Consider the following 12042-nt stretch of genomic DNA (forward strand, 5'->3'; position numbering starts at 1 on the left):
CAATGTTTCAGTAAGGAACAGTTCAAAAATTTTAGTTGTGGCAAACTCAGTTAATCGTAAATAAACTAACTAAGCAATGAGGTTAATGCTATTTTTTATGGATACTAAGTTTTTCCCTAAACGTTTAAATTTCATACGAGAGCCTAGATTCAGTAAGTGTCAATTTTGAACGCATATTTACTGAATCTATCCCCAGGCCTCAGATTAAAAATCAAGCGTCTTAAAAGTTTCAACTGTGCAATAACGGAACCGGACTACATGTAATCAGGTACGGGAAACTGGTTAACATTGTTGTTATTGAAGTTTATGGGGTTCTGTAAGCACCTGCGGGAATAGTTTTACACAAAACACTTCTTCCGAAAACAAATCTCATTTGCAATATCTTCAAAAGCTGAATATATAAATACATTCTTTAATCGCAATTCGTTGAATACTTATAAAGTTATCGCTTTCAAGAAGGAAGAATTCCTTGAACTCATAGGGCTGTTGTGAGAAAAATTAAGTACCGACGTGCCAAAAGAGAAGTAACGCTTTCAAAAATATGCATAGAATTTTTCTGTATATTGTTGATACGGTATGCTTGAAAATAAATTAAGTGAGTGGCAAGTCCATATTGCAGAAAGTCAACAAACTTTTTGATACATAAAAAAGTCAATTACTTATTGCGAGAATAGGTAACTTGAGTGTGTGGTTAATTCTATAGAATATGCAATAGAAAGGCATAGTATTTATTTATTTTTTATTTATTTATTTAAAGTCGACACAAAATGAAAACGGTCGACTGGTAAAGTATAAAATTTGTAAAAAAAAGTATTATAACTAATATAGTATAAGATTAACATTAAATAAAAGTAAACTTATGCATTTAACAACTCAAGATGATTCAGAGAGAATATCAAACTATAAAATATTAGGTCAAATTAGAAATTAAAAAAAAAAAGCGAACATTCGATACTTATACATTTATACAGGTCATTGTAGTGCGCACACAAAATCCGCAGGGGGGGTCACTTTTTGCGAAGTTTATGCGACATAGCGGTAAAAGAAAAGGCACGTAGTGTCTCGACGTCCTAGAAGGAACAGCGAAATTAAGCCGAGCTAGCAATTCAGAAGAGTCAATCTCGCCGATGACCAACTTATGAATGAACAACACCCCAAGTAGTATTCTACGGTTTTCTAGAGTAGGCCGATTTGTTTATGTTTTGAAAAAGCGGAAGAAATGGATGATTGATGACCGTTTAAGATGCCGTCAGGGAAATATATCGAAATTGAGGATGTGAATGTCTTCTAACCCGAAAAGTTTGCTATGCTATTTCGAACCCCACGCTCACAAGACGAGCTTTTTGCGGTCTCCAAAGAAATAATCTCGGAATAAATTTTGTGGACTTTATGTATCTGAGAATTAGCATTAACAGCGAAATTAATGTCACCTAGAAATTCAGGGGAAAAGTCCTCTCTCGCCGAACAAAAATTTCTCTCCCATCATAGCTGTCCTTATGTACGATTCAGAACACTACTTGCACGCCAACTCCCACTCTTACATATACTCACACTATCACGTCCACTCCCACTACCATTCTCATCTTCATTTCCACACCAATCCCACTGTTAGTCTCACTCCACGATCATCCTACTACCACTTAAACGCCCACACCTTAAAATAGATTTAAATTAAATAAAGTAAAATAAAATCAAATAAAATAAAAGAAATAAAAAAATTAAATAAAACAAAATTAAATAAAATAGAAAAGAGTAAAATAAATAAAATCTTTTCTTTAGTTTGGTATATAAGACAAGCTCAACTCGCATGAAGTTTGAGTGAACTTGCCTCTGAAAGCAATAGCGTATGCTCCAATCTTCGCTTTAGGATCCATATAAGCGATTAAAGAATACCACCCTGAGGGTGTGTCCCCTGCGACATAAGCGTGTTATAACAACTTTACTCAGTGAAGAAAGTCATTTCCTTCCCTTGAGTACTTGATCAACCAGTTCCAATAGGGGTTTATTAACATCCACATTCCTTAGGGCATTGTTAACAGCACCTGGACTTATAGTGCTGAATGCTTATGGTTGTTTGCAATAGTGGTACTGGGTAATTAATTGAAAAGACGAACAAAAATCTCGCTATAAACGTCTCTCATCATACCTGTCCTGTTATATGGCTTTGAATCATGACTGAAGTGTTCGAGAGAAAAACTCTTGGGAAGATGTAGGGTCATGTCCGTGGGAAGGATGTATAATGGCTAGCTGTAAGATCTTTACACAGATATGAATGTAGTGTAATGACCAAAACCCAAAGGATACCCTGTCTAGGGTATGTTATGCGAGTTTATGAAGCCGTTCTGGCTCAGAAAGTATTCCTATCGGTACCAGTATTTGGAAGAAGAGAAAGGAGTTGGGAGCAGACAGGTTTAAGAAAACTTGCTCCCAATAGCCTGCGTGCCTTGTCTAGCCGATTAAGTGCCAATTAATAATAATGATACCTTAACAACCATTTAGTTGGAAAGTCACGCTGCAAAAACAAATGTGTGCATGCGCTATTATTTCTACAATCCACTTGATCGACAATAAAGTAAAAAATTATATGACATCAACAATATTTTAGTAATTATAAATCATGTATGCGACTAACGTTATTGCATTATCTGCATAATATACTGTTATACCTAAGAAAACATTCCGTTATGTACATATGGATGTATATACGCAGTTGTTGTTGTAAAGCTGTTTATTCAAAATTAAAGTGTATTTTAATTTGATCACATGAATATATGGCTGTGAATGCAGTTAAAGGGCCAGGCAAAGTTGACATAGTCATAGCACCATAGTCGTAACCATATTTTTACTTATCAATATCCATTGGCATCAGTTATTGGTGCCTTAACCTAAAAATCGTGAAGTTTTCATAAAAAATTAAGAAAACGCAAAAAATTACAGACATATTCCACAAATAATGAGCCTCTTAGTCAAAACGTATCCGAAACAATTAAATAAAATATACAAAAAGTTAATAAATTCACCAACTCACATATTTTTAGGTTATGGATATGGCGAAAAACCAAAAACCAATTGGTTGGTTATGGCACCCTTGACAAATTACATTGATTTCAATAAGGTTGGTTGGATCAGCTGTTTTATATGGATATGGATACATCAACTTTGCCAGGACTTTAAAGCTATGAACTAAATAGAATTTATTCGAATGGAAAAAAAAATTAGTAAGAATTTGCATTTGTTGTTGTTGTTCTTTTCTTGCAAACTTTTGACTAAACCTTGGAAACAGGCAAGGCTGGCTTCTTTAATTAAACTTTCATACCAAGAAGTCAAATCGACCGACACTCCATCTTTTCCAAATAGTGAAAGTACTTCACGTCATTGTTTTCCCGTGTAGTCTTTTGAATATGCGAAGCACCATATATCAGTTAGTACAAATAAATGTAAGGCGCGATAACCTCCGAAGAGATTTTAGGCCGAGCTTCTCTCCCAACTTGCATCGTGCTCCTTTTAAATTTTTCTTAAAAATGGTGGGACGAGACCTACATGTTTTATGCCGACTCCGACTGACATCCGCAAGGCAGATAAGTTTTTACTGATAAGCTTTTCATGGCACCAACCCAAAATTTTGGGAAAAAAATTCGATTTTCAAATATTTTCAATCATTTTTCTATGAGTTTTTATAGCTAAAAACATTCGCAAATTGGACGAGCTACAGCTATTAGTTTCTGTTCTTGATACTGAAACCTGCCACGGTTGTGACATTACACGGGTGCCACGGTTGTGACATTTTGACAATGAACTGCTCGTTAAAAAAAGCTAGTATGACTCGCAAGATTTTCCGTAATATTTTAAGGTTAAGTCAGCAAAATTTAAAGAAAATTGGTACAATAGACCGTACTTAACTTAAAACTACAAAGATACAAGTGCCACGGTTGTGACACGATTTTTTGATACGTACCGTTTTTCCAGTTCTTCAGTGTTTAAAAATGGATATTAGTTATTTTAAGACTGCAAACATTAACTTGGAAATATGTGGGGACACTTGCTGATCAAAATTCACACTCACATGTCACAAACCAATGTGCAATAAAGCAGTACCAATCTAACGATTTGAATAATATTTTTTACTCAAAAACTCATGGACACTTTTCAAAATCAAATTACAAAGCGAAAACAGAAATTTTATCATTAAAACAATATTTAATATTGCAGATTAAGTCAAGTATTTAATATAATGACAGTTTATTACTCGTGTAATTAAAGATTAAAAAAGTTACCACCTAAAATGTTATGAAAAATGTGGTTGTGGACATGCCACGGTTGTGACATTTGTAGGGTATTATGAACTATAACTTCATAAAACTAATGACCAGTCAATAAAATTCAACATGAAACTTTAAATTAACATAATTTTAACTCAATTACATAATTTAATTCATAGAAAATGCATTAATATATTTCGAAACTTCGAAAAGACACAAAACTGTAAGAAATTGGTAGAAGTCAGCTAACAAATCGATAGCATATCATCGCGTGACTTGTTACGAAATGCCCCAAATCATTCAAGTGCCAATTAATGATGATGATGAATTTGCCCCAGTATTGAAATTCTTTGTCATTCGCTAAATAGCGTGGTAGTGTTTTAACGTGGAAGAAGTAAGGACGGGATGGATAGAAGACCACATACCTTTCATTGATGGAGCTGTGCAATAATCGGATGAAATTTGAAAAATTCATAAAATATGAACAATCAGTTGTATGGGATATATGTATGTATATTATATCATTGACAGATCTTGACGATTTTTTCAGACAGTAATGTTTTCCGTAAATGTAAGCATCTGTCTTTCAACTAACGGGAAAAATCTTCAGATCTGGAATATAGGTTGTATAGGAGATACTTATATTGTCGGCTTAGAGTGCAAAACTGCTCGCCGACATAAAAAAATTCACATTACAGGCAAAAAACTATTCGAATATTTCACTGAAAGCATAGGATGAACCCATCATAAAGTTGATTAACTTTGTGTGTGACCAATATTTGATATTACTGTTACGTCAGGCTAATGCATTAGCTCCTGCTGTATCAAACTGTATCATAAAGTAATTTTTGGAAAAAATATTCTCTAGTGGTCCTGTGCGGTCGGCTGCGACAAATGTCTAATTGGACACCAAATTATAGCAAATTTTATGAAGATATCTCAACAATTAAGGGACTAGGTTGCGTACAGACAGACGGACATGGCTAAATCAACCCAGCTCGCCATCCTGATCATTTCGGTATACTTATTAGTGGGTCTATCTCTTCGATTTCGCACCAAACGTATGGCGTTTTCTATTCTGGGAAAAGTGTTACCTTTATGTTGCACTCGTAGATTCTAACTTTTGAACTAGGTCACATGGCGTTGTGCAATGGACTCCATTTGTAGCCAGTGCACAGTGGTCGGTTCCATAGGCCAAAAATAAAAAATTCAAAGTGAAAAGTTCCAAATGTGTCGTTAGTATCTCTTATTAGAACAGCCTTTTAAGAGGTATATTTGTTTTTGTTGTATTCGAACTGTACTCTTTAAGAATAGCTTCAAAAGTGAGGTTATGGTATTAGTTCGTTTTTGCAGTGTGAGCAATTTAAAAATAAAGTACAAGTTTAAGCTATTTAAAAATACATAAAATATCATTGTATTGAAATAATTAGAAATGAATATCGAAGGTATTTACTTTATTTAGAAATAATTTTAGTGTCTTTAGCTTGTTGTGTTCTCTTGTGTTATTTAAAATTTCACCAGTGCCTTTATTAGTGTTTATTTGCACAAACATTTCAATTTCAGCTAAAGTTTTAGTTATGTTCCTCACCGATCCTCACGTTGGGACTTATATCTTATTATTATTCAAAGTACTAAGATTCTAAAGTGTTAATATCAGCTGCCACTTTGTGCCACTAACTATGTTTTGTGACAGTTTTCGGATAGTGTCACACTGATAAATTATTGTCGTATGTTATATGTGCTCACATGTAACATACGACATTATTTTATCCAGTCGACGATATGCAAATGTAAACTTTTTAGTGTGTTTGTTGTTTTGTTACTGTTATGTATGAAGATCTTTTAATAACCTAAATTTTTTTATTTAATCATATTAAATATTGTATTTGCCATAGACACATCTTACCAATGCGAGCTATCGCGCATGTATATGCATGCGGTGTAAGTGGGTGGTTGTGAGTCGGTATGAAAAAATAATTCTCACATATTTGTAAAGCCGTGACCAAAGTTTCACGTTGATATCTCTACTGAAAGTATTTTGGCCACTCCATATAAGACCGACCAGTGTGCAGTGAAAAAAAAATATTTTGTGAATGCAATACATAGTATCACGAGAGAGCAAAGAATAGCCAACAGGGCGGCGGTATTTTCAGAAAAGAAATCCACATTAATATAATATTCCTTTGTCAGATACAAAAAGTACAGCGTAAGTGTTAATGTTAACGGTGTTCAAAGAGAACTTTTTCAATCACCGTAATTTTATACGCAATTAAAAGTTAGAGCTTAATTTTTAAACCCTTGTTGTTGTTGTAGAAGTGCTTCGCCCATCCCATAGGTGTGACCGATCACAAATTGTCATCAATATCCTCTAACGGGAGTCCAAGAAAATTGTTGTTTCAACAGGGGTGGACCATAATGGAACAGGCGTTGGTTCCACATTACAATGGAAGAGATGGTTGGTGTCTTCCATTGTAATGTGGAACCAACGCCTCTAACTCCCCTCCCATTATGGTAATTTTGTAATTTTAAACCCTTCTTCGGTTTTAACAATTATTCAAACCTTTTCCTTCTAAATTGGTGTCTTCCATTGTAATGTGGAACCAACGCCTCTAACTCCCCTCTCATTATGGTAATTTTGTAATTTTAAACCCTTCTTCGGTTTTAACAATTATTCAAACCTTTTCCTTCTAAATTGTAAACGTCTCAATATACAAGGGGTTTTTTATTTTATTTAGTTTAAATTTTAAACTTAATTAACCAAAACCTAAAATAAATCTATCAACCATATATGTAATACTTCTATATTGCTACAAAAAGCTAAGTACATTCCCCAACATCAGAGTGCCGATATATTGCTGTTTACATGTTTTTGTTTTTGTATTCAATAATCGAATGTACCAAAATTTAAGTTTTTACTTGTCACACTTATACTGCTACAATCACAAAAATTGTATAGGCTGTCTTGCTTTGATTTCGCATCCAAAACACATTGCGAGCATTTTCTATTAGCAATATAGGAGTATTACATATATGCTATCAACCAATAAATCTAAAATCTCAAAAACAAAAACGAAAAGTTTAAAAAATCTAACAATAGACATTTGTTTTTAAGCTTGCCGCTTTAAGGCTGAAAAATAACAAAATTAATTTGGGAAAAATGCGGAACGTCATAGACTCGTTGCTAAAATTTATGAACACAATTTATACGTACATATTTATATGCACCTACAACACACCGCATGAATCACGCTTATCATATTCGAGTGCTCAGATTTAAATTAAATTAAATAACTAGGGGGACTCATATAACCTGATAAATGCCTTATAAAGTGTGTAAACTAGGGCGGATCGATTTAAAAATCGCTCATTGCTCTGTGAAAATCGTATTCTAGGGATCAAAATAAGAAAATTTGCCGAAGGAACCATACCTCTAAAACGAATTCTGATGTCCCCCCGCTTTGGGTCGAACTTTTGGGTAGGGGCAATTTCAATTCTACCTGCTGTGTCTTGTGGTGACTTAAAAAAACAACACAAGCAATTTTACGATCTGCAATTGTGTCACAGTGATACCTTAATTTTTTAAAACGGTTGAATAAAAACCCACACAACTATGTTTACGACATGCAAATGCATCACAGTGATGCCTTGGTTTTAAAAGGGGGTTGTAAAAACGCTAATTTCTAATAATTTTTTAAAATTCCTTTTCTATTACTAAGTTAAATTCATTTTTTCATTTACATATGTTCTGACTAAATAAATTTCTAAAGAGAAAAATAAACTCCAAAAAGAAAAAACATGGGCATTTCAAAGTGGGATTTTTCAAAATTTCCCCTACCACCCAAAGGGGGGGGGGGGGGGCATCAGAATTCGTTTTAGAGGTATGGTTCCTTCGGCAAAGTTTCTTATTTTGATCCCTAGAATATGATTTTCACAGAGCAATGGGCGAATTTTTTGCCTCCCCACAAATCGACCCGGCCTAGTGTAAACGTATAAGTTTATCTAGTGCATAAATGAACTGTAAAATTTTGTATGAAAAATCATTTACACAATTTGTATAAATTTACGCGCACATTTCATGGTGTAAGCGCGGTCAACTCAAAGGAATGCAACCTTGCAAACATAACAGCCGTCATTTTCATAAGAAATCTCCACCAAGTCATTTACAAGAATATCTTAGTAAAGACGTTTTAGTTTTGATTCTTCACTTAATCTTGCCATTTTATAATTTGTATAATAATCGCAATTTTTTTTTTGGCAATAATACACCTGATCGACTATTAAGTTTACCAATAATATTGGTGCGTTCATATAACAGCGTATGTAAATGGATATAATTTTACACCTTATATATTCATATTTTAATAAGTCTCCCTACTATTTATCAGAACAAAAAATACAAAAACACTACGAGTAAGTGGTGACTGTGGGTACTATGCACTTGGACTCGTATGGTAAATTTATACGATACGAAAACAAGTATTCTCATGCAGATAAAGCTCTATATAACTTATACTCTCTATTATATCTGAATGATCAACTAAATTAAAATCTTTTCGTATCACATATTACATGAATGTATGTTGAACACGAATTTGACATACTCCGAAAGATGAAAAGGAGTTTGGACTCCAGACTCTTAAGAAGAAAAATGGGGTTTGGAAGCGCTAGTCAAATTTGTAAGCCAATTTGTTTTGGGGAGCAGTCGGAAAGTCGTGTGGCTTCGAATTATCTGTTTTAGGTAAGTCTTCATAAGTTCGGATAATGTTTTTTGCTACGGCTTTCAGATTGCCAACAAGTAACTTCAGCTTCAAGCCAGATATGACAGTTTCAACTAAGTTGCACCCGGAAGGATTTATTCATCTAGGTTGCATTCTGTTTGTACCACCAGTGTTTTAGAGAGCATGGGTACTTACCAAGTTTTCAATTTCTTTAAGGCAAGTAAGCTTTTTACGATTGTTTTGGCTGTAAAAGAAGAAAAAAGTAATTTGTTAAAAATAGGAAACAATTCATTACTGCTATTTTACAGAAATATTATCATACTAAATAAGAAACATTAGGGGGATTCGCTTTGTCTTCAAGGTGCACGGATTGTTTATATTCAAGACTACGCGAGCACCCCATAGTATCAGTAAAAGCCCCGTCACATAAGCAGTTTTTCATATAGATGCTTATCACACAATCTTATGCATTATGAGTAGATTGTACGTATTTTTATGGAGAATGGTAGATTGAGCGACACTGGCGCCATCTGACATGGAAAAGTAGTCATCTCCCAAATTTTGTTGCAAGCAAAGCATGAGGAGAAGAAATTGCCATTTGCTTTGGCTAAGGGTGTTGGCACACTTTGCATGTGAAATTATATTTCCCATTCGTTGGTAACTTTTCTAACATTTTTCACAATTAAAAACTGCAGTATAACAAACTGTATGACACAAAATATTTTAGCAAGTATTTTTGTTGTATAGGGAGAATTTTACAGTGTTTCGCGAAGTTTTGGATGTTAATTGGCAAAGCGAAAAAAACTTCAATTGCCAAGTCTGTAGTTCCTTCATATTTATAAACGCAACATCTTGGTTGAGTGTGGCGATGTTACTGAAATGTATAAGCTTGTGTTAAACGCATTCAAGGCGAATCCGTAGCAGGTGGTGGCAAAGTGAATTCAACCAATTAGCCGTGCAGAAGAATGTCAAGTCAAAAGAAAATTTTCATTGATTTCGATTAACTGACATATTAAAGTACAAGGCTTTGTATCGAAAATTATCAAGAAGGAGCAATCAGCTGTTGGGATAACACCACCTCTACTGAATTCGTCTTGAACGCATCTATATGAAAAATTTCATTGTGCTGCGGCCTTAAGAAGCGTTGAGCGGTGTTCCTGAGCGAAATGAGCGGAACACCGCTGAAGCAGGGTTGATTGTCATTTCCTACAATTCCTTGCACGAAAATGTACATAGGTTTGAGCATACTATAAATATACTTATTGCGTGTATTTTATTGATAAGAACTAACAATTCAAGCAATCCATGCATTTGTGCACCTTTTGCAAGACAAAGCGAGCCCCCCCTAGTTTCAAGACTTGTTCTGATTTTCGATGGATACGGAATTATTCGTGCCTTACACAAAAACTGTTCAAATAATGGGGCATTTTGTAAATACCCGGCAAACTTTGTCCTGTCCTAACATTGGATGGCCTGTGGCTTGGGTATCAGTTGTTAATATATACTTGTTACCCAAAGCTTAGGTTAGGTTAGAATTAAGGGAATTGATGTATATTGGAATGATTTTCCGTCACCCCAGGTAAAATTTGGTTAAGGATTTTTTGGAAATTATTTTTGTCAGAAAGTAAGGCTTTTTTTTTTAAATATCATCAATTTTGGACGACACTAAGTATTTGCGCATATGGTCCAGGCATATCATGAAGTTCTTGGAATGTTGTTCTGTATTATCATGGATATTGAATCAGTCGAAGGGATTTCTCGAAACTCTAACTTGCTTTTGAAATTTGGCAAACTTTCAACTTTTGATATAAACTTAATCCTCCAACAGCGTTTCACTTTAAAATGTCACCTGCGGAACTAATTCGCTCTCAGACAATGCCCTCCAAATTGTTGGACAGTATTTTAAGTTATATATATTTCTTCATATAACAATACTCTGAGCACTACTCCATCGTTATTTTATGCAGTTGGTTAATTTCAACAACAATAAATGGATCAAGATTAATCCGATTAAGTGGCTCAGAAACATGTATGAACTTTGCACCAGAGCAATAATGTTTGCAAATACTAAAACTTTGCAGTGGGTTTTGTAGGAGCTGATACGAGTCTTGGCGATTGCACAATCTTTAAGTGCAAAGCAAAAGGCAATAGAACTTTAATGTAAATGGGTAATAAATTATTGAAAATGAAATATGGGTGTATGCGTAATTTTTCTATTATTATAAAAACAAAAACTGGAATAGGTGATTTTATGGGTCGTAGTTGTGCAAATTTTTAATTCCATATCCTCTAGTCCAGAGTACAATGAAAACATAAACAAGTAGGGAAGGCTAAGTTCGGGTGTAATCGAACATTACATACTCAGCTGCCAAATTACAGCCTGCAAAACTTTTAAATACCTTCTTTTAAAAGTGAGCGGTGCCACGCCCATTGTCCAAAATTTTACTAATTTTCTATTCTGAGTCATAAGGTCAACTCACCTACCAAGTTTCATCACTTTATCCCTCTTTGGTTATGAATTATCGCACTTTTTCGGTTTTTCGAAATTTTCGATATCGAAAAAGTGGGCGTGGTTATAGTCCGATTTCGTTCATTTTAAATAGCGATCTGAGATGAGTGCCCAGGAACTTACATACCAAATTTCATTACTTACTTACTTAATTGGCGTTTAACCGTCTAAACGGTTATGGCCGTCCAACAAGGCGCGCCAGTCGCTCCTTCGCTCCGCCAACCGGCGCCAATTGGTCACACCAAGGGAGTTTAAATCGTTTTCCACCTGGTCCTTCCAACGGAGTGGGGGCTGCCCTCTACCTCTGCTTCCATAGGCGGGTTCCGATAGAAACACTTTCTTGGCCGGTGCATCATCTTTCATTCGCATAACATGGCCTAGCCAGCGCAGCCGTAGCGTTTTAATTCGCTGGACTATGTTGATGTCTGCGTAAAGCTCGTACAGCTCATCATTAAATCTTCTTTGGTACTCGCCATCGCCAAAGCGTAGAGGTCCATAAATCTTTCGAAGAACTTTTTTCTCGAACACTCCCAAAGCCGCTTCATCTGTTGTTGTC

The 12042-nt window shown here is 34.9% G+C and overlaps 1 protein-coding gene across 3 annotated transcripts in view; it reads right to left on the reverse strand.

The window, feature by feature from the left end:
• Dmtn (transmembrane and coiled-coil domain 2 protein Dmtn) overlaps positions 1-12042 on the reverse strand; it is a 131072-nt gene that overhangs the window by 68439 nt on the left and 50591 nt on the right. For all 3 annotated transcript variants that reach the window (XM_067759383.1, XM_067759378.1, XM_067759379.1), the window contains exon 2: positions 9173-9221. The gene's annotated coding sequence lies outside the window, so the exon portion shown is untranslated. The remainder of the gene's footprint in view (positions 1-9172; positions 9222-12042) is intronic.

The sequence above is a fragment of the Eurosta solidaginis genome, chromosome 1 (assembly GCF_040869045.1).
Source record: "Eurosta solidaginis isolate ZX-2024a chromosome 1, ASM4086904v1, whole genome shotgun sequence".
NCBI lineage: Eukaryota > Metazoa > Arthropoda > Insecta > Diptera > Tephritidae > Eurosta > Eurosta solidaginis.